This window comes from Chelonia mydas, chromosome 9, assembly GCF_015237465.2.
Source record: "Chelonia mydas isolate rCheMyd1 chromosome 9, rCheMyd1.pri.v2, whole genome shotgun sequence".
Taxonomy (NCBI): Eukaryota; Metazoa; Chordata; order Testudines; family Cheloniidae; genus Chelonia; species Chelonia mydas.
In genome coordinates, this window is record NC_057855.1 from 53,385,376 (window position 1) to 53,405,825 (window position 20,450).

The 20,450-nt window shown below is 41.1% G+C and overlaps 1 protein-coding gene across 6 annotated transcripts in view; it reads right to left on the minus strand.

Moving 5' to 3' along the window:
- PAK2 (p21 (RAC1) activated kinase 2) overlaps positions 1-20,450 on the minus strand; it is a 75,971-nt gene that overhangs the window by 49,258 nt on the left and 6,263 nt on the right. The gene's annotated exons all lie outside the window — the stretch shown is intronic.

Genomic DNA, 20,450 nt, shown 5'->3' on the forward strand with positions numbered 1-20,450 from the left:
CCTTGCAAAATAATAACTAGCAAGCCAAATGGTGTACACAATAGCAATCCAGGCAAATTCTTTTCATTCTATCCTTTTTCAGGCTCCCACTCCTCCCTATCTTTTTTGCTAGCACACTCAAAAGTAGAGGAGCAAACCTAGGGCAAATAAACAGCTGGAATTTAGTTATCAACTGGACATGGCAAGAAAAAATAAGGTAGTGTCAGAATACTGCATAAAAGCAAACCATAAAGGTAGCTTCAACATGAATCATGGAGAAAGGATTTGTCTCTCCAAAACTGACTAGTCATATGCTCTACAGTAGACTTAACTACAGAAGAAATATATTCTCATAATGGGGTGTTTTAAAAGTGTTGCAAAGGTTTTGGTACCTCCTTCTAAATAAGGTAGGACGTACTCCAAAGCCATAGACAAGAAACACCCAGAAATAAAATATTTCCCCCTTAGGCCATTTCTGTGTAAAGATGCAAATCTTACATTATGCTAAAAAGCTGACATCTTAGGTCAAGGGCACTTCAAGTGACATGCAGAGTTCTACTAAGTGACCCATGGCTGACATAAGCCACTCTCTTTCATATTGAGATGGCCCACAACCTACGTATTGCAAATAGCACTGCTGTTCAGTGATCTTCACCCTTATTGCTGACACAGCAAGGCATGATTTTTGTGTAATGATTAACAAGCAAAGATAAACTGCTCTTAAAGCTCCTAGTAGGTTGCCACAGTGGCCCTCACTTTCCTAAAATCTACACATCCAGTTATAACAAAGCCAAACAATGGTGTGAACAGCTTCTTCAAAAAACCCAAAAGGCTACAGACTCAAATCTGGAGAAAAATCGCTTCCTACTATGCTACTCTCAATCACTGACAGATCTTTCATTAGAAAAGATATGCTCTGTGACTATCTTGCTTTTCACTATTAAAGATGGCATATGCAAAAGCCTCAATACCCAACCATAAACCTTCTGTTATCTTCTTCCATGACTAAACTAAACCAAATACCAATAACTAATTATAAATTTCTGCTTGTCAGGGTTCCTTCCCCACTCTGAACTCTAGGGTACAGATGTGGGGACCCGCATGAAAGACCCCCTAAGCTTATTTCTACCAGCTTAGGTTAAAACTTCCCCAAGGCACAAAGTCTTTGCCCTTGGATTAGGTAAAACACTGCCACCACCAAGGTGATTTAACAAACGATCAGGGAAAGGACCACTTAGAGTTCCTATTTCCCCAGAATATCCCCCCCAAGCCCTTACACCCACTTTCCTGGGGAGGCTTAAGAATAAACAAGATAAGCTCAGACCAGCCTTGGATTTTTAAGACCCAAAAAACAGAACTTTATTAGAAGAACAAAAAAAGATAAGCGAACAACTCTGTAAGATCAGAATGGAAGATAATCTTTGAGGCAGTCAGATTCAAAACATAGAGAATCCCTCTAAGCAAAACCTTAATTTACAAAAAGACACAAAAACAGGAATACACATTTCCTCCAGCACACCGAATTTCACAAGCCAAAACAAAGAAAAACCTAATGCATTTTCTAGCTAGATTACTTACTAACTTTACAGGAGTTGGAGGGCTTGCATTCCTTGATCTGTTCCCGGCAAAAGTATCACACGGATAGACAAAAGTCTTTCCCCCCCTCCAGATTTGAAAGTATCTTGTCCCCTCATTGGTCATTTTGGGTCAGGTGCCAGCCAGGTTACCTGAGCTTCTTAACCCTTTACAGGTAAAAGGACTTTGCCTCTGGCCAGGAGGGATTTTATAGCACTGTATACAGAAAGGTGGTTACCCGTCCCTTTATATTTATGACACTGCTAAATAAAATACACATTTGGCACAAAGACAGTTTTATAGTTGATGCGTGTTAATGAATGTGAGTGAATTATAAGTGAACGAAGCATGAATATATCTATATCTGCTCTATATCTTTGTTCTATATCTTCCAAATGCCAACTCATTAATCACATTTGTTTTATGAGTAATTAACACCCAAGACAGACAGGCATGAAAATTGGGTAAGATAAAACAAAAACAAGCCAGGTTGCTTTATTAATTAGGACTGCAGATGTGTGCATGGTACAAATACATATTGTTGTGCTCCTCCTCCATTAACTCTGCCCATATGAGCCTGTAGAGAACCAAAGAAAAGGAAATGTTCATCAATTTAAATTCTCTACAGGCTCCCAAGAACCAGTACAGGAGGGGAGGGGGAAGAAGGTATGCAGTGTGTTCACATCACCAGCACATCTGTGACCCCAACAAATGAAGAGATCTGGGTTGTTTGCATGTGCTCATACTTCAGTAGCTGGGAGCAACACACTTTCAAGCCCTTATTTGCATAAGCTGAATTCTTCCAAGCCAAAGGGAAATGTGAATTTTTTTTTTGGAAGTTTAAAGGTAGAGAAAACTCAAATTACTACTAATTGTTTGTGATACCGCAGCAATTTGGACCACTAGTCTGTGCTTGTCATCCCTGACAATGTGTCTTTATTAGGGCTACTGATGAATTGGTTAACTCATGTGATTAACAAAAAAACTAGCCGCAATTAAAAAAATTGTTATTAATCGCACTGTGAAACAATACAATACCAACTGAAATTTATTAAATATTTTCGATGTTTTTCTACATTTTCAAATATATTGATTTCTATTACAATAAAGAATACGTGTATAGTACTCACTTTACATTAGTTTTTATTACAAGTATTTGAACTGTAAAAATGATAAGCAAAAGAAAGTATTTTTCAATTCACCTCATACAAGTACTGTAGTTCAATCTACTGTGAAGCGAGCTTTTCGTTTCCATTACTTATAATGCTACTGGCATTGACATCACAACTGTTGCACATTAGAATCAATGGTAGAAAGAGTTTCAAGATTGGAGAGAGAAGAGACAGAACAAACCTGCCCCCCAAAAAAACCATTTATCCCCACGTGCCCTAAATTCAGGTCTTTGTAGCTGTTCTAGGGGATAGACCATGGATGCAGGTTTATGAATATTACTACCTCTGAGCTAATGGACCAGTTCCTTTCACTCAGGCAATAGAGGCTCATGCTTTTAGATCTAGCGGTCCTTGGAGCACAGTTACACAGTGGTACTCCATGTGGGGAGTTGAGACAGACCTCTGAAGCTTGGGACCAGCATCTCCAGCCACTGTAAGTGTGTAACAGTTGCTAATAGCATGGCTCTGCCCCTGCCGTTTCCCCTCCCCGCCAGTGGCTAGAATATGTAACTTGCTTATGAGTTTGCTACTAGACTTGAGCTAGTGGATCAGGTCTTTTAGTCCAAGCTGTAGAAGCTCATGTTTTCAGATACAAGTGACCCATCCACCCTACAAGCCACCACTGTGTACCACCACAATGTATGGGCACCATCTGCGGGAGATTGAACCCAGGACCTGGGGATCTAATAGCATGAGAATGTTGGTGGTGGTAATTTTAAACACATTAGTGGGACACCGTCCCACATCAGTTTTCTAAACTGAACCATAGACAGAGGCAGTACATGGGGGGCATACACGGTAAATTTATAACAAATCAAGAGTAATCTCCATAGGGAAAACCAGTACTCAGTTTATGGCCCTGACATGCAAATGGCATGACTCAGCTTTGTGGTGCTATAGCCCTATTTGAGGGCTACTCACAACATGATGTCCCAGTTCAGCCCTGGAAGAATCCACCTTGCCAGTTGTCAGCAGGAAACTTTCCAGCATGTGTACAGGAGACCGAAATTACCAACTGATACAAAATGTAAGCTTTTACTGAAAATAGTTTCTGGTCCTCATAATTGCCAATATAATCTTCCAAATGTGAAATGAGTGCAATCCAACACAGGGATGTCTTTCTGGGTCTATAGATGGTTCCACTGCCTGTGGTAGTGCTCAGCATTGCCAAAAATCTCTTGTCAGTTTCACTCCTAATCAAAACCCTGTGTGCAGTCATGAAACTCACAAATCCCTTGAATTTCAGGATGCTATTCATGCCTGGGAAAGGTATAAGCCACTGCAAAGACAGGTGCTAGAGCTACTCAGGAAAGAAGGATGAAAAAATACAAAGGCGGGAAAGAGGGTAGCAAAGTACTGCTTCCCAACCTCTAGCAAACCCAGGGAAGGGCTCTTTGTGGGGAGGCAGGGCAAAGATACAAAAACTCTTTTCTCCCTTCTAGTTGCTGGATGGAGGTTAAGTCTCAAATTTCAGAGGCAAATGTGACAGCTAGAACACCCTAGCAAGGTCCAGGAGCAATACCCCTGATAGAAATTCCGACATTCTCTCCATTCACAGCAATTCAGGACTGAAGGAAGGCGTGTGTTCTCACCAAAATGTTTCCCCAAGAACTCAATGTTGAAGCCCCCCGACTTCATTCATATCTACATTTGGCTAACAAGTGTCTGGATAACAAATGTTTCAAGCCCTACTCTACATCCAAGATTAGCAGCTTCAGAGAAAACATTAAACCTAAAGAACAAGGGCACAGGCATGCCTTTCAATGTCTTACAAAATTATATCAAAAAATTCAATTTTCATTAGACTACTTATTTAGCTGCAATATTTAATAATTATTTCTTAAACAGCACTGATTTGTATATCTCAAAGTTTGATACCAGCGATTCTCAAACTGGGGGTCGGGACCCTAAAGTGGATCACGATCCAATTTTAATGGGGTCGCCAGGGCTGATTTATACTTGCTGAGACCCCGGGGCCAAAGCCCGAGCCCCACCACCTGGGGCCGAAGCCCAAGGGCTTCAGACCTGGGCATCAGGGCTCATGTTACACGCCCCCTGCCTGGGTCTGAAGCCTTGGGCTCTGGCCCCCCACTCAGGGAAGCAAGGCTCAGGTGGGCTCACACTTTAGTCCCCCCTCCCACGGTCGTGTAGTAATTCAGCCTTGAGACAGACACCCGGCATGGAAAATTTCAGCCCAAAAATCTGACAAAGTTGTAATCAATTGAAAACAGGGCGTTACAATGGGAAACGTTGGGCAACCACAATAATAAGCAACGCTGCCAGGTCTGCCTATAAAACTCTCACACCAGTTTGATACAGAGTGAAGTGAAAAACCATCAAAGGAACATGGTTGGTTCTTTCAGTCAATTGTGGAAGAAACGTGATGGTATGGGGGGTGTATTTCTTTTAAATATCATTACACTGACGGTCTAACTAATAATGCAATATAGAAAAAGTTATTAGTTCTAGTCTCCAATTCTGCCTTGCTGTCTTGCCTCCATTAAGTGTTGTACTGGGCCTAGCTACCACACATGAGATCATTTCTCCCTCTATGACATCCCAGAAGAGCTAGATTCCACTAGAATCATGAAATTGTCAGCTACTGGAGCAGGTTAATCAACATGGGAGACTAAACACCGAAAACGGACTTAGAGCATGGAACATACTTAGGGCCCTACCAAATTCACGGTCCATTTTGGTCCATTTCATGGTCATAGGGATTTTAAAAATCCTAAGTTTCATGATTTCAGATATTTAAATCTAAAATTTCAGTGTTGTGACTATAAGGATCCAGACATAAAATGGGGTTGGGGGGACGCAAGGTTATTGTGGGGAGATCACAGTATTGCCACCCTTATTTCTGCACTGCTACTAGCAGCTGCGCTGCCTCCAGAGCTGGGCGGCCGGAGAGTGGCGGCTGTTGACTGAGGGCCCAGCACTGCCGCCAGCAGCAGTGCAGAAGTAAGGATGGCAGAGTATGGTATTGCCACCCTTACTTCTGTGCTGCTGCCTTCGGCGCTGGGCCTTCAGTCAGCCGCCACCACGTTCCGGCCACCCAGCTCTGAAGGCAGCGCCCCAACAGGAGCAGTGCAGAAGTAAGGGTGACATGGTATGGTATGGTATTGCCACCCTTACTTCTGCACTGCTCCTGTTGTGGCACTGCCTTCAGAGCTGGGCGCCCGGCCAGCAACCACCACCCTCTGGTCACTCAGCTCTGAAGGCAGCACAGAAGGAATGGTGGCAATACTGCAATCCCCACTAAAATAACCTTGCAACCAACCTGCAGTCCCCTTTTGGGTCGGGACCCCCAGTTTGAGAAACGCTGGTCTCCCCCATGAAATCTGTACAGGGTAGGGTAAAAGCACACAAAAGACCAGATTTCATGGTGGGAGACCAGATTTCACGGTCCATGATGCGTTTTTCAAGGCCATGAATTTGGTAGGGCCCTAAACATGCTACAAGAAGAGAATGATCATGTTTTATCACATACTGAACAAAAAAATTCACCTCTATAAATGGACTTTCCTCCAATGAGTTCCATTCTCACACACACACACACACTCACCCCCCAACACAACAGAGTTACTTATTCCTATCTGCTGGAACAAAAGAGAATGATCTGTTTTAAACAGTACAGCACGGATAAAGCCCATAAAATACCAGCTTTAGAAGATACCTAGAACTAATATTTCTCCACAGGTTTCAGAGTAACAGCCGTGTTAGTCTGTATTCGTAAAAAGAAAAGGAGTACTTGTGGCACCTTAGAGACTAACCAGTTTATTTGAGCATGAGCTTTCGTGAGCTACAGCTCACTTCATCGGATGCATAGCATAGGATATGCTATGCATCCGATGAAGTGAGCTGTAGCTCACGAAAGCTCATGCTCAAATAAACTGGTTAGTCTCTAAGGTGCCACAAGTACTCCTTTTCTTTTTATTTCTCCACAGTACTTATAGAAGGTTTGTCCACTATGCATTGTTAGCAATGTACCATACTTCCCAAATTGATAAGCATGGCACACAAGGCACACCCTGAGCAACAGAAAACCAGCTAGCAACAGCCAAAACAAAGCACTTTACACATGGAGCCTGCTGCAAAGGGAAATTAGGATTGTTATCTTTGTAAATCACTTGATGCAGAAAACTGACCTCAGTCAAAGTTTCTCTTTGCTGCTGGCTCCATGTATAAAGCGCTATTGCTCATCCTATATAGCATAAAAAGAAAAAAGGACGGGAGAAGGATAAGGAAAATAATCCACGTTTTCCCTTCCAAGAATTTCACAGGTCTCTAACGGTTAGGGAAGAGTGATATTTTGATGGCCTAAGAAATTTGTTCACTCCTGCTAATTAAAAATGTTTTCTAACAGAGATGGATAGCTAAAACTACATTCATCTCCAATCTTGAGCAAAATTCCAGAAGACAAGCAAATTGACTTCTGTAAATTACAAAACCTAATCTCATTTCATGTTCCTTGCAGAGGTTGGGAGCACTGAAGAGGCAAAACATGGTTGCCAACAGTTACTTCTCTAAATAAGAGATGGCAGAGATGTTCCCCATAATTCCCTTACAAATGTTTACCCAGGTGGGATAGGAGACAATAAATCACTTCTAAATTGTAATGGGACAAAAGTAGGGTGGATAAAAATCGGTGATTTTAAATAAATAAATAAATAATAAAAATCCTTTTTTTTTTTAAATTTAAATCGGATTTTTTTGATAAAATGTTTGAGGAAAAAACCAATCTAAAGATAGTTTTAATTAAGATACATTATAGCTCAAAGATATCTCATCATGGAATAGGGATTATAAATTCTAATTCTATAGTATGAAACAATATATACATGTAATATAAATATATATGTTTTGAAAAGCTTTGTAAAGGAGTTCCAATAGTTCATGGATTAGGGACCCTATCTTATGGGGTTCCAGAGGCTTCTGTATAGATTATTTAGGTTAATCTTCCTATCTACCCAATGGGACTCGGTGCTCAGTCTAGAAGATACCATCAGAGGTGCTTAGTTTTGTAGTTCTCAAACCGTAGATTTGTGTCTCCAGAGATAACACGCTTAACAGCAAAAATGTTTTAAATAAATAATATATAGAGGTGAGAAATAACAAACCTCAACTCTATTGTCCCTCTGCAAATTTGCGTACACAGAGCCAATCCCTTACCTCTCTCTAAAAGTGCAAAGCTTCAAAAAGTTCAGTGAATAAAAGATTGTTGGGGAGGAATGGATCTGGACAAGGAGACGAAGTCTGGAGATAAATGTGAGAACGGAGGGACAGGCAATAGAAACAAAAGTGAAACTGTTTGAACAGCATATTCCACAAGTCTTGAGGTCTTTTTGAGTGTAGCCTTCATTGATTTGAGATCTACCATACCATTCTCTCGTTAGAAGGGAAAACCTATAATGGGAGCAGACCGTAAGAGAGACCCAGTTTCGGAATATTTTGATGAAGTTCCTCTACCTGTGGGTAACACAGGCATGCATGCAAAATGCAAACATGCAACAAAGAAATGCAAAGCCTGGTTACCCCAATGAAACAACATCATGAGAAGTGTTCCTTCTCAGGAGGAAGCTGCGATGAAGATGATGAAAGGAACATGTCTGAACAGGATCTTCAGATTGGTCGACTTTTTTATTTCATACTTCTTTCTTAAGGACTGCCTGTCTTCTTTCTGGACTATTCTTGAATTCTCATATTTGAGCAAAAAATATAGCTATTACTCTATAGTACTATCTTCCTTTTACAATTTCACCTTTAAAATAGTACTGTCAGTGAATGCAATGAGTAATACTAAATGAGCAGTATGGTGGTAATAATTAAATAACTGCATTGACTTATTTTGTTTAGGAGAATCTATCCTCAACATACAGGATTCTGAAGACTATCCACCTTCAAGATCACCATCATTTTCTATAGTTTCAGAGTTATCTGCCAATGAGTGTTTCAGTCACATTATGTATGTCACATAGCCACAGCATATCACCTGTAGCAAAAAGAAAAAAAATCTCCATCACCCAGAAACAACCATAGATAAGTTTGTGATAACAACCAGCAGATTACAAAAAGAGGTAATTGATGAAAAAATTGCACGGTTTTTTTATACAACAAACTCTCCTTTCCGTATGATTGAGAACCCACACTTCATTAACATGGTTCAGTCATTAAGACCAGGATACAGTCCACCCAACAGAGCAGACGTCGCAGGCAAATTGCTGGATAAAGTGTATGAAAGAGAAATTGAGCAGTGTGCAAAAGATTTAGAGCAGGGATGGGCAAACTACGGCCCGTGGGCTGGATCCGACCTGTCAGGGCTTTGGATCCAAACAGCGGGATTGCCACCCACATGGCACCACGGGGCTACAGCAGGCTCCCTGCCTGCCCTGGCGCGCGCCACTCCAGGTAGCGGCTGGCATCACGTCCCTGTGGCCCCGGGGGGGGGGGAAGGGGGAGCGCAGAGGGCTCCGGGCCCTGCCCTCGCCTACAGTGAGCGGTGCCTACAGGCGAGGGCAACGCACAGAGCCCTCTGCTCTCCCCTTCAGGGGCCACAGGGACGTCGTGCCAGCCACTTCCGGGAGCGGCGTGGAGCCAGGGAGCCTGCCTTAGTCCCGCTGCGTGCTGCTGCCACCCTGGAGCCACTCAAGGTAAGCAGCGATGGGCCAGAGCCTGCACCCCAAACCCCTCTTGAACCCCGCACCCCAAACCCCTCTTGAACCCCGCACCCCAACCCCCTGCCCTGAGCCCCCTGCCACACCCTGCTTGCACCCAACCCCCTTCCCTGAGAGCCTGCTGCACCCCTCCTACACCCCAACCTCCTGCCACACCCCTCCTGCACCCCAACCCCCTGCCCTGAGCCCCCTCCAACACACTGCACCCCCTCTCACATCCCAACCCCCTGCCCCAGCCCTACATTCATGGCCCTGCATGCAATCTCCCCACCTAGATGTGGAACTTGGGCCAAAATTTTGCAATTTTGAAATTGCAAAATACTTCCGTAACACCCACTTTGCAGCAGCTACTCTGAAAAAAGTGCAAGGAACCAAGCTAATTCTCCCACAAGACGTGCTATGGAACTCAGTAGTGGACTGTTTTGAGCACTATATCAAGAACTAGCCTAATCTGATGACAGTTTGTGAACAAAATCGTGAAAAAATGGATGGCACGGTCACAGCCAAAGTTCTCAACATTGGATGTAAGAGAAATAGGCTGAGTACCCTGAAGCCTATTTCTGAAGCCTTGAACAAAATGCAGGGGAAATCGCTGTTTTATTGCTGACGCTGTTGAAATTTGGAAGGAACTGAGTGAGATCTTAAAACGAGAAATATGCAATGACAGAGTTAAATTACAAGCATTAAAAAAACAAATGGGACAAGCACTATCTCCAGCTCATTTTCTTGCAAATACTCTCAATACTCAGTACCAGGGTCAAACCTTAACTGCTGAAGAAGAGGTGTTGGCTATGACATGGACATCCAGCAATCATCCCTCCATAATGTCAACTATAATGAACTTCAGAGCTAAGGGTGAACTATTCAAGAAATACATGTTTGCTGATGATGTTTTAAAGAAAGTCACACCAGTGAACTGGTGAAAGTCACTTAAGCACTTGGATTCAGAGACTGTTGAAGTGATAATCTCACTTTTAACAGCAGTAGCTTCTTCTGCCAGTGTAGAGAGAATATTTTCTACCCTTGGACTAATTAATTCTAAATTGAGAAATCGTTTGGGACCTGAAAAAGCAGGAAAGCTTGTTTTTCTTTTCCAGATTATGAACAAACAGGAAAATGAAGGTGAAGACGACTGAGTTAGCTACAGAAGCCAGTATTTTAAGTTTCTCATGTTGACCTGGCCGACATAGTCCATTAAATTTTTGTGGGTTTTTTTAAATATTTCATTTAACTATTTTAGTTGAAAACAGTTTTAACAAAAAAAAAACCTGATTTTAAAAAACCTGAATGTTTAAATTCAAAAATTCATATGCTTGTTTTCTTAAAATATTGTGTGTGTGTTGTTGAAGAAAAAAAATCCAGAATATATAATGTGTTAATTAAATAAAACAATTTAAATGTCTGTCTGGTGATGTTGCATGGCAAGAAAATCCTCAAAATGTTAATGATTAAACTGTTGAATTGGAGATAGTTCACCTCCCAATGACTTCATAAATATCTGCTTCAATTACCTTTGGTAAATGAAATAACCAATCATTCATTTTCTGATATAGCTGTAAAACTAATCTGAAAAGTTTTCAAAATAAATCACTTAAAAAAATGTAGGTTTCAGAGTAGCAGCCATGTTAGTCTGTATTCGCAAAAAGAAAAGGAGTACTAGTGGCATCTTAGAGACTAACCAATTTATTTGAGCACAAGCTTTCGTGAGCTACAGCTCACTTCATCGGATACATACGATGAAGTGAGCTGTAGCTCACGAAAGCTTATGCTCAAATAAATTGGTTAGTCTCTAAGTTGCCACTAGTACTCCTTTTCTTTTTTTAAAAAATGTATAGTGTGTACCTTCTAAAAATTAAACCGACATCTATCTCTGAGTTGTGAAGAATATGTATTAAGGTTATAACAACCGACAAGAATGCACTTTTATGTAGAAATCCCTGATTAAATCGTGTCTTCCTGACTAGTGATTTAAATCATGATTTCATATTAAATCAATTTCATTTAAACCAAATCCACCCTGGACAAAAGTAAATATGCCAGTAACAGATTCTAGAAAATGTGTCCAGACAGGACTGAATATCAAGAGTAGTGAAGGACTGAGAATCCTGATAGAGCACACTTCAATGTCAGTAGATAACTTGTTATTCCAGAGAAATAAGACTAGCTTTAAATGGATATAGAGAAAGTTAAAGTTGTCTTTTCTTGGTTTCTCTCTCTCATTCTTCTTCCTTTCAATTTATGTTTCTTTTCTTGCTTTCCTTGAGAAATTACCTTAAAAATTAGACCAAAACATAAAAACTGTGGTTCCGAGAGCTCTGGTAGGTTCCACAATTGCATCTAGTGACAGCATGACTATACCGGATGTCTCACAGATTTCTCCTATAGCATCAGTAGTCTAAGAGTTTACCAAGCATGAGCCTGGCTGTGTCATACACAAGACAAGTCTTGGGGTTTATTCCAACCACAAACTGCATGTTGTGATTAGAGCCCCCATCTAATCCGCATCCAGAGGGATGGAAGTTATGATAAATCTTTGAGAGCAAGATACACACAGGATTCTGAAGCAGGGGTAGAATCGACCCTTTAAAGGTAGAATATTCAGAATGAAGTACAGGTCAATTCGAAAGAGTATGACAGACCCAGATTCCCTGACCTATTTGCAACAGAAAAGAAACGGTAAAGATTTATAGTAGACTACTCAAAGATTTTTATCTTCTGTTTCCACCTGCTGGGCAAAGGGATAACCCCTGTGGTCTGGAGAGTTCAGGGATAAACCCTCAGTGCTACCAAGACAATGAGGACCTCCAACCCTCCTCAAACCACACATATAAGATGGGGAAGAATCTAAACATGTGAAAGAATTAGCATTCATGAAAGAGAGAAGTTAGTAGCATTGCCTTGACACCGCAGCTAAAACAAATGCCAGCACAAGCCTCCACCCTATGGACCTCAATCCTGACTATGCGATTCCAATCACAAGTCTCTATGGAACAGAAATTGACAAACATACTGATTTATGTCAAATAGCATGATGGTTTTGAGACAGAACAAGGATTAATAAACCAGACATGTTAATTCAGGAACAAATTTGAATTACCATTTCCAGAGATACATTCAACCCCTCAACTCTGTACACAACCTACATCCTATACACACACACAGTTGTAGGACAATTTGGGGTTGTTAAAACGGTGATGTAGATTACTTATCCTGTCTCCACAGCTGTTTTACAAGTCTGAATCCTGGCCTACAACATAAAACAATTTAATATATACTTCCAGGGAGACGAAGTTAAATCACCTTTAATTTTCAGTACAACTGCATTAATAATACTGCAGTATTACCTAACGTTAATTAGCATTTTGATGTTAGCTAAGGTCTTGCCATCCCTTCTCCACTCCTATTAGAGTTGCCTTATTTGCTATAAAAAGAACCATAGATTCTGTGAATAGATAGCGAGAAACTGTTCTGGAAGATATTGTCTTAAAACTCCCTGTAGACAAAAACATACAGGAGGCAGTTCCTTTCTACCCCCCCGCCTTTTTTTGGGGGGGGGGGAGCACATATGCTCCTAAGAGAAGCAGATCAGGTATATCTAATTTCTATCCTATTCCCTCTGAAACTGCATCTGAACAGCAGTGAATAAATGACAACCAGGAGACGTACTCGTACCAACTCCCTGATTATATTGGTTAGGATTCTGTTTAATACAGAGAATTATTTCTGGCCCTCTAAAGTAAGTTTGGACACATGAATCAAAACACCCCACAATCCAATGGCAGGAAGTTAAGATAGACAAATTCAGATTGCAAATAAGGTAAATTTTTAACAGTAAGGGTAATTAACCATCTGAGTAATTTACCATGGGTCATGACATCACTGGCAGTTTTTAAATCAAGATTGGACGTTTTTCCAAAAGATCTGCTCTAGGAATTATTTTGGGGACATTCTATAGTCTGTGTTATATAAGAGTTCAGACTAGATAAACACAATGGTCCCTTCTGGCCTTGGAATCTATTAATCTATGAAAACTATGTCAGGAACCAATTGTAACTCAGTGCTGTGTAGTCTGATAAATTGTTGAGAATCTTGCACCTGAGTTATATCTTGGCATGGAGAAGAGGGGACAAGCACACAAAATACTTTTACTGACTGCATTTCCATACTCAGTATTTTGATTTTAGAAGCTAGGTATTATGGCAGAAATTTAGGATAACCTGTTTTTGTTACTATGAGTACCAAACACTCAATGCTATTTCACACATTAAAAAAGTGGGCCTCTCTCAAAGTAATGAATCATTTAGTATAAACATGTACTTATTTCCTATGTAAAGGAGTACCATGGAAAAATGTAGTAATATTTTGTTGAAATGAATTACAACTGTTAATACCAGTTTGTTTATTTTATGTTTGATCTGCTGGCTGAAATAATATTTCCAACTCAACAATTCGGAAACATTGAGCTGAAACTGGCTAAAAAAAGTGATTAGAACAACAAAAGTTTACATCTATTCAATATGAAATGAACCTGTACTGAAATGACTCTCTCCTCCTAGAGAATGACTATGGCTGAGATTCTCAAATTGGGGTGCTTAAAATTAGGCACCTAAAAGCATATTAAGAAACCTAAATAACATGGCTCTGATTTTCAGATGTGCCAAGTGACACATCCAAATGAATTTAATGGAAGCTGCAGGTGGTGAGCAGCTCTGGAAATCAAGCCACTTAATGCTGGTGCCTAAATATGCTTAAGTTCCTAACTTTAAGCACACCAGTTTCAAAATTGTAGCCTATCACTTCAATATCAATAGCTGGAGATAGTGGTTCTACTTAGATAGATTTCCTCATAAATCAGTTTAATCCATTCCCTTAAGGAACCTGGGATTTTACCACTTTAGTCAATAGATTGCTCTTTAGTGGGAGAAGAATATTCTCTAGGATTTCTCTTTTCCCCTAGAATTCCACGTCCCAAATTTCTCACCACAAAGGCTGTGTTGGTGTAACCCACCCAGGGTCTGAAGATCCCTCCACAATTAGTCAGCACCACGCCTTCAGTGTACCACAGAAAAGTGATCAGTAAATGAGGCAAGAAGGAGCTACCTTCTATAATGCAGATTAGAGCATTTTAAATGCATTTTTGTCTACCCAGAAGTTTAACAGTTTATTGATTAGATTATCAAGAAATGCATAAACACTACCCACATTTATTCCCCTACCAAGATGCACTGCAGATCCAAAGCAACAAAACGTCAGAAGGATGGTCTTGTTTGTTAAGGCAGTAAACACTGTACTTGGATATTCAAGACATTGGGTTCAATCCTCTGCTTTGCCAGACCTCCTGAGAGGGTCACCAAGAGACAAAACTCTTCCTCCCATTAGCTAGAGAAGGATGTTACTTCAAGTACAAATACCCACAAGCTAGAGGCTGATACAAAAAAATTTTAAAAAGAAAAAGTTCCAAGCAGAGACCAGGGACAGCATTCTCACTCTCAGCATTCTCAAAAAACACAGTATCCTCCTCTTTCTCAGCACTGAGTGAGGAACCAGCAGGGCCTTGAGCACTGCCTCCGCACTTCACTTGTGGTCGTCTTCCTTTCCATCAGTAGCTTCTCCCTGCTGCTAGTAAGTCTCCAGTAAAGTATTCAAGCCTTTGGGGTGTGTCTGAAGAGGGCATGATGGCAAGCATATCAATCACCCTGGCAAGTAGGCTTACTCATCAGTTTAGTAGATATTAGGTAGATTTTTCAAGCTCTGAACATAATGAATGCCAGTATATAATTACAACCAATAAAATATTTGAAATTACAGTGTTTTAAGTCACATCAGCTAGTCTGGTAATCCAGAGTTACTTAGCTTTCAGAGGTAGGAAATACTAGAGGCAGTATGCTCAACTCAGGTGAGAAGAGGAAGTTTTCTAGCTCCCTCCGGCTAGCCCTGGAGGGAGTGCTGTCCATCTCTCCTACTTCAGGGGGGGGATGATCACTATGATCCAGTCTGACAGAAAAGTAAAAGAGAACAAATGAAGTGACTGTAGGCTAAATAAGTTCCCCGCCCCCACCCCATTTTAAAAAAAAAAAAAAAGTCACCCAGAGTTTTGTTTCCATTTAGTCTTATTCACAGTTCAGACACAGGGACAGAACTACTCACCTAGCCAGGTTATAGCCCAACATTAGGACCTGAAGCATTCAGATAAATTCTCACTGGGCCTCTGCCCAGAAGCTGGATAGGACGCAACCCACTGCCTGGACTGTATCTGGGAACTTGTCCTGAAGCAGGCAAGCTAGTGTTTCAGTGGAATACAGGGGAACCACAGTGAAGGTTAGAACCTGTGTGGGGATAGTGCTAACAGGACATGTAGATACAGGTAAAAATACTCTAACGAGTCATTTACTCTACCTTCTGAGCAATGTGAACAATCCAAAAAGGCTGGAAAAGCTTCATTTGCTTATGGGTCTTGGATGAAACTGGGGAAGAGAAAGGGGCGTAACAATGGATGTGGGTACGACCAAATTTGAGACAGACTAAAGTTATTACACTGATGGATGCTCCAGGCCATAAAGATTTCCATCCCAAATATGATCACAGAAGCTGCACAGACTGATGTGGCTATCTTGGTTGTGGATGCCAACAGGGGGGAGTTTGAAGCAGGGTTTGAGACTGGTGGACAGATTCAAGAACATGGGTTATTGGTTTGCTCTCTTGGACTGACTTAGGTACACAAAGGGTGTGATTTACCTCACTGAGATAGGGATGTTATTAGCCACTGACTCAGATATAGATACAACATACACAACCCCTTGATGCAGAAGAGCTGTCTGTGACCACCAAGCACATACTAAATTACACTCAGGCTGCTTGCAACCCAAAGAGCAAGGGTATATCTTCACTGCACAGTTAACCTAGGCTCTTACCCAGGTTTTAGCCCAACCCCCCCATCATCCACAAAGTAAAACCTCTGACCCATGTTTGGAGGTACTTTATGTCCAGGCTAGCTTACTCAGTTTAGCATTGAGTTGGGTGGGAGGGTACAGAATCTAAGCTCTGCTCTAACATGGGCTGGAACCTGCCCACTTTACTGTAAGGATGCAGGCTACAGGCTAAATCATTTGACTAATCAGAGTCCTCCAATGCCCTTCCCACAATTCCCCGCCAAAGAACAAACATTCTCCAGCAATTGACAGGGTGCTTCAGCACAAAGAACCATGGGACATGCCCCTAACACACAGGAACATGCAGAAACAGTGACGACCACAGTAACACAGGTGGGGCTTTGCCGTGGGGATGCTTGTACCCATGCTAGGCTAACCTAGGTGCCAATCACCAGGTTATCTGTGCAGAGAAGACATACCCTAAAGTAGTACCTTGTACTGATAGTGGTCACCATCTATTATGAGCCTCAGGTACTGCCTGTAACTTTGCCTAGGGAGAGGAAGTATTTTCACAAGTGGAGCTTACTACAAGTTCAAACATGGGTAAGCTCCACCCCTGCAAACTGTGCCTTTGACAGTTTACAGGACTTTATTAGTGCGGATATACTAGTAGCTGGCTACTAAGGGCTAAAATACCCAGTGCTGACAAAATCTAACTCTACGGAACTCCGGAAGAAGAGGTAAAGGAATGCCCACAGCAGCCTTCACCTCTTCTTGGAGATTTCCTAGAAAGAGGAGACTAGGTCAGTTAGAGCACTTTGAACTAGACATCCTTTTGAAATGGGACTAGATCAAAGTGCATTAACAAACTTAACATGTCAGCAGGGTGTATACAGACAGGTAACCGGCTGCAGGCTAGAGTGGGGCAGAGTCACACCCCAGTTCACCACAGTTTAATTGTTCGTGTGGACAAGCCTACAGAGACTACTGACACAGGAGATGGAGTACCATAAGGCCAAAAGTCCAAAGGTGCACAGTACCCAGATGGAAAAAAGTCTGACAGCTGTCCAAACTGAAAACTGAAGTCCAAGTGATATTCATGGGCCCAAACTAGATGTAGAACTGCAGGAGAATGGCAAGAAACCTGCTTTTTTCAGTTTGGAGAAGGCCACAGCACTGAACTCAGATCCATCTCCCACTGGATCAAGGGCTCATCCACAAAGTGCTAAGGGAAGGCTGTTCTGAAGAAAATCTTGCCTAAACCTATAATCCAACAGATCCTACAGAGTGGTAGTTGGGGTTCTGCACTGATGACTGTTCCAAGTGCTATGACATCCACTCCTTCCAAACCTTCAAAGGGTGTTGATTCCTGGTGCTTTGCTTTATCCAGACATACCCAACTGGCACCCCAATGCTGACAACTGAGGTTGCCAGGCCAAATCAGAGGAGGCCTATGCTTTTCAGGACCCTTAAGATCCAGGAAGTCCAACCTCACTGGGTTCCAGCTGGAGCTGACATCAGGGTCCTTGTCAGAAAATCTCTCTTGTACCATATGGCACCACCGAAGTGCCAGACCACCAGAGATGCTACCCTCAGCATTTGAAGAACTCTGACCTCAAGTAAGTAGAATACCATCTGGCAGTTCCTCATAGTGCACCCCTAATAGAGGATGACATTTCAACTGGGAATTCTGCAACAGGCATTGGCACCAGGACAAGCAGAGAGCCCTTTCTATAAGTTCTGAGACTCATCAGCTCCCATAACACATCATAAGAATAGTATTTTTGAGGACAAAACAATTGGGTCTGGGGGAGTTGAATACACCATTCCAGAAACATCCCCTTTTCAGTGTCACCCTAAATGTGTTGCCTTTTGAAAAAATTATTTGGGTTTTTAGGAAGCAAGAGACTGCAGGGAAGGGACTAATCTGCCCTAAGGTAGAAAATACTTATGAGGTGTCCCTCAAATAAATTTATGAAATAAATCATGATATATTGGACCAAAAGGCTGAATCGCATTAAAGAAGTTCTGAAAGCATGTGCTTATGCTGATAGTTGTGAACTTTTGTGGGTCTGTGATGAGTCAGAGGTGAAGTAACTACCTTCAACTTAACAGGAAGGAGAAAATTTCAGAGAAGCAGTCAGAAGCTGCACAATAAAGGCCTTGTTAGCCCAGTCACATCTCCTGCACTAGAGTATCTGCCAGCTGAATTCATTCTTGTTCAAACTAATGTTCAGTACAAAAGGAAGAGGGTGCATATTATGCCAAACCTTACTATGAAAAGAATATATCACTTTTTAAGTTATATTTAAACCTATCATAACTACTTACTGGTTGCCTACTTTCAGCCATAATTCTTCAATGTGACACATTGAAACTTTACCTCTAAAATTCTCAATTGATCATGCAATTAAATATTAAATACTCCTGCATCTGCTTGTTACTATTTAGATACTGCAGAGATGGAAGCTATGGAAAACCTTACGATAAATAACTGTAGAATGTTAACATGATACTGTTTTTAATCAATTGTCAGCTCATAGGTCGCAACTAAAACCGTAACTCCAATCAAAAAATCAGATCTCATATCAGTAGCTGGAACACCCTATACACCAAATAGGAAAGCTTAACTTACATTTTCAGACTTGTTGCAAAGATGTAAACACTTTCAATTTACACTATTCTCTTTCCAGAGGGGAACAACTCTTCAACTTGTGGGAGAGTGTTTAACCACTGCTCTTTTATTCAATTTTGTGACCAATGGAAGAATTAGCATAATACAAATGATGATACTGTAACACATAGAGCCACTATAACCAAAACGGGAGTTCATTGTGCGAGGCACTGTACAAACACACAGTAATGTCCATGCCCCAAAAGCTTACAATCACAAAGACAAGACTATAGTGAGAAGGGAAACAAGAGGCAGAGAAATGCCTAATGTCATTCAGCAGATCAGTGGTAGAGCCAGGATTCCTGAGTACTATTCCAGTGGGTCACACTGGCTTCCATAAAACTCAAGAATATTTTTATGTTAACTGCCATAATTCATAATTAAGATTTGATGAAAACTATCATTCTACATTCTAATACACCAGATGATTCCCAACCCCTGTACCTGGATTAAATTGAGATATTAAAAAGCTACAAAAGTAGATGGTAGGAGTAAATTCAATCCTTGAGGGGGCCATTTAGAGATCTGGGGCAAAAATTGGGGATTGGTCCTGCTTTGAGCAGGGGTTTGGACTAGATGACCTCCTGAGTCCCTTCCAACCCTGGTATTCTATGATTCTATGAAATGTATCTTACCACAACTGTGTATGCAGGGAAAGAGAACTACCACCTTCATTAGCTCAGAGACAGAATTACTCTGATGCAAGATTCAAATACTGCAGCTGTTTGATGGCAACAGGTAACAGCTAATTTTCCGGAACAAGAATAAAATTTCAGTAACAAGTAATCAACTTCAAGTGAAGCAAGCAACCTTGGGCAAATCTGAGTTGGCAGTTTTTGTATACAAAGTCAAGCAGAGGCAATCAAGAATCTTCTGGAATGGATGTCCAGCTCCCATTCAACATTTTACCTATCCTACCAATATATCTAGGACAAGCATGCCCTAAACAGTATTGAAATGTTATGACAAGGAACAATAATAGAGGACTGCCAAGCTATTAACCCTTCTTCATTCAAATCCATTTTTTAAGGCATACATCTGTAATGATGCTCACAAATACTGAGTCAATCATTCTTTAAAAACTGAGCATCTAGATATGCTCCTGATTAAACTCAGTATCCAGCTGTGGCCATGTCATTTTTCTTCCCTATTTGTCAACCTATCCTGCCATCTCTTAAGTTAGATTTCGATCTTTTTGAAAAGGGCCTGTCTTTCTAGTTGTTCTGTAAATGTAAAGCACCTAGTGGGGATCTTTTGCTTTTGAGAACTATACAAAAATCTCTCTCCAGAGATAAACAAGGCAAGATCGTTAAAATGGTTCTAAACACTATTACATAACTAGTACTTAACATAATGCTTTTCATTCACAAACTCCAAAGTGCTTTAAAAAGATGTTTAAGTATCATTAACCCGAGAGCTTCAAAAATCTGCTTGCTTTGGGTGAGCAGATAGCCTGAACTGTCAAGTTAAAATGAGACCTAACCAGCAATTTCTGCAGAAATTTTTA